We start from the raw sequence: 2,538 nt of genomic DNA, 5'->3' as shown, positions 1-2,538 counted from the left end.
GCAGCCGCATGCGAAGCGCAGCCGCCGCCTTTTCCTCCGCCAGTTAAAAAAAATAAAAATAAAAAATCGAGCCCAGCAAAGGAAAAGCACCAAGGAGCCGCCAGGGGCGTCAGCAAGGGGGGCCCCTTCCCAGCTGTGCAGCGAGCCACATTGCCGGGCAGCTCTGCAAGCTCCTACCCCTCCAGCCCCCTGCCTCCTCCTGCAGGGAGCTTGAGCCGGGTGATGAGGACCAATCAGGGATTTCCCTACACCCCTCCCAGTGGGGGTGTAATCCCCCCTGAATTTCCCCAACACCCCCCCCCCGCCACCGGTCATCTAGTTACGTCAGTGTTGCCAGTTTAGTAATTGGTTGGAAATCTGAATTGAAATTGCAATATTAATACACACTTTAAAAGCATAGACAGTGTATGATGAATTACTTGCACCTGGGAAGGTAGAATAGATTTGAAAAGTATGAACAAAGACAAGCGTCTTCACACCGCTGTTGTTTTTTTCTGACAACGTCGGCACACTGGTTTCCGCAATGTTGGCCAATCTAATAATTTATAATGACGATTGATAAGCAAGGTCTGAAGGAGCTCTCTCCTGGCAGCTAGTGATGAGCCAGGAGAAGGCTTCAGGACCAGATGGTATTTACATGAACTCACCTACTCTGCCTACTTATCCAGCAGACAGAGCTGTGCTGCCCAAGGGATCAATTTTGGCTGATGCTGGGTTACAAATCATTTTAGTATTGAATGTGGGGGATATGACATGTTGTTATCCTTACTGAATGAGTAAAGGGCAGCAGAACTGTGCTTAGCCTGCCTGGATGAGGGGTTCACCCTCAATGCTTAATTTTTGCCAGGCTTGGCAGTTCATAGCCCCCGGCTTGCCACACCAGTTATGAAAGTAAAAAACTTTCTCAAGCCCTGGCACCTCTTAATTACAAATTAAGCACTGGTCACGCTCAACTGCACTTCACTCGCTAAGCAAGGGGTTTGGATGGCAGATCCTAGTGGAGGAGGAAATGGGACAGGGGTTGTGCTTGGTGGTGCGGGCTCTGCCTAAGGGTCACAGACATTATTTGAATTGCCCCTCTCGCCTATTTAAAGTTAGTGCTTATTAAGCTCCATAGAGAGTCTTTTTGTTTTGTTAAGTGGTCACTCGGGCTGAAATCACTAATAATCAGGTCTATGTGCTTAGACCTGCTGCAGGACAGCTTTTCTGTGGAAAAGACAGCCCAGCCTGTACTTGCTGTGAGGTGAAATCACCAAAAGCTAGGTGGAATCTCAAGAGACCGACTTGCAGAGGTCACAGTGGCAGGTGGCAGCAGAAGGTGATGGCACAGGGCCATCAGCAATGGAGTGGTGGAGTGAATGGTGGCATGACAAACAACAGCAGCCAGAGTGAGTGTCCGGAGCGAGTGGCGAGCAGCTGGAGGAACAAGGAAGGTGCTTTCTCCCTCACCCTCCCAGGGTGAGAGGTGAACTCCTGCGAAAGCACCTCTGAACTCTGGGTCTTCACTGACCAAGGACAACAAGGTGGGGTACAGTAGAGGGAGAAGCACATTAAAGGAACATTTGTTTGTTGGACTATGTTTTAGTGACTTTACTCCAGAATGCTAAATTTGTGACTAAGAAATTTATATAAATATACATTTCCTAATAGGCCAAGATTTTTTTTAAAACGCATTATTTGCCAAGGTCATTATCTCATATTGTCTTAGGGAGTTTCTGTACTAAACATTTTTATTATATTATAATTAATTTTTACAGAAGAATAGCCATATTGGGTCAGACCAATGGTCCGTTGAGCCCAGTACCCTGTCTTCTGCCAGTGGCCAGTGCCAGGTGCTTCAAAGGGAATTAACAGAACAGGGCAATTATTGAGTGATCCATCCTTTGTCATCCACTCCCAGCTTCTGGAAATGAGAGGCTCTCATAGCATGGTGTTGCATCCCTGCCCCTCCTGGCTAATAGCCTTGATGGACCTATCCTCCATGAACTTTCTAGTTCTTTTTTGAACCATGTTATAGGTTTGGCCTTCACAACAGCCTCTGGCAAAAAGTTCTATAGGTTGACCATGTGTTGTGCGAAGAAGTACTTCCTTTTGTTTGTTTTAAACCTGCTGCCTCTTATTTACTTTCTCCACACCAGTCGAGTCATATCCTGTCTGAGTTGTCTCTTTTCCAAGCTGAAAAGTCCCAGTCTTTTTAATCTCTCCTCATATGGAAACTGTTCCATACCCTTAATCATTTTAGTTTCCCTTCTCTGTACCTTTTCCAATTCCAGTATATCATTTTTGAGATAGGGCAATCAGAACTGCATGCAGTATTCAAGATGTGAGCATACTATAGATTTATAGAATAAAAGTGGAGGAGCTCGGTTTGCCAGACCAATCAGCAAAGCCAATGCTGACACACACTGTGAAAAGGCTGCAAAACACCAATCCTCTAGACTGCATCAACATGCAGAAAGCCTTGTAAGCCAGTCATTCTCAAAGCCAATTTTAGAAGTACTAAATGAGGGTGTTAAAAATGCTGGTACACGGTTTATT

The sequence above is a fragment of the Lepidochelys olivacea genome (genome assembly GCF_965140295.1).
Source record: "Lepidochelys olivacea isolate rLepOli2 genome assembly, chromosome: 7".
Lineage (NCBI taxonomy): Eukaryota > Metazoa > Chordata > Testudines > Cheloniidae > Lepidochelys > Lepidochelys olivacea.
Note: the sequence above shows the minus strand (reverse complement) of the source record.